The sequence below is a fragment of the Diachasma alloeum genome, unplaced genomic scaffold (genome assembly GCF_001412515.2).
Source record: "Diachasma alloeum isolate Michigan unplaced genomic scaffold, Dall2.0 Dall_scaffold_00925, whole genome shotgun sequence".
NCBI classification, from domain to species: Eukaryota; Metazoa; Arthropoda; class Insecta; order Hymenoptera; family Braconidae; genus Diachasma; species Diachasma alloeum.
The window spans coordinates 1-1,214 of NW_021681043.1; positions in this window are offsets into that span (position 1 = coordinate 1).

A 1,214-nucleotide genomic window follows, 5' to 3' on the forward strand; every position below is an offset into this window, starting at 1 on the left:
TATCACCTCTGGTGCATATAACAATAGTGATAAAGTTCACACCATTCATAAATTTTTCCCAGTGGTCCTCCCTGGATATAAAATAATAGAAGTCCCATCACAAGTTATTTATTTACCGGTGTCTGTGCAAACAATAACCGAGCTACAACTACGAATTGTGGATCAAGACGGCGACTTAGTGAACTTTAGAGGGGAAACAATCACGATTAGGCTACATATCAAGACTATTTCATGATCATGGGAATAGTATATAATCGTAAGATTGGATATTCGTATAATAATAACCAAACATGTCGCTCTACAATCAGTTCACGTCGTGGTTTCAACGTGTTAACACCTCAGAACCAAAAATTTCTCCAGAGTCTCGGACTCATCGTCGTGAAAAAAAGTGGAAAAAACGTTTTTTCCGAATAAAAATATTATTCACTTGTTGGACGTCATGGAGGAAAGCCTGAATATTAAAATTCCCCCCGTGTTTGAAGATTCCGTTGCTCACTATGAGATCCATGCTCATCAGCCTTATGCTTCCACTAGGCTTGATAATAGTGATGAGATTCGCATAACTGTGCAAAATCAAGATCTCTGTATTTTACCCAGCAAAAGTTATTTGCATATCACTGGTAAATTGCTGAAAGCTGATAACACCAAAGTGACTTTGACCACATTTGTAAATAATGCCATATGTCATCTATTTCAAGAGATCCGCTATGAAATTAACGCTATTGAAATTGACAAAGTCAAGAATGTGGGTATAACTACACTCATGAAAAATCTTGTCTCATTGACACCGAATCAAAACAATTGGATGGAGAATGCCGGATGGGTGGGTGTGCAAGAGAAAGTAAGTGTAGTGGATGATGGGGGCCGCTTCGATGTATCCATCCCACTGAGTATGCTGTTGGGATTTGCTGAAGATTATCGAAAGATTATGGTTAATGTCAAACATGAGCTTGTTTTGATCAGAGCTCATAGAGATAATAATGCGATAGTCCAATTAGACAAAGAAGATGTAAAAGTCACCTTGAGTAAAATCGAGTGGCTAATCCCATATGTAACATTATCGGATACTAAAAAAATTCAATTGCTTAATTTCATCCAAAAAGATCCACCCATACCGGTAAGCTTCAGATCATGGGAGTTGTATGAGTATCCAATGCTCGCACATACGACAAAACATGTGTGGACGGTGAAAACCGCGACCCAGCTCGAAAAGC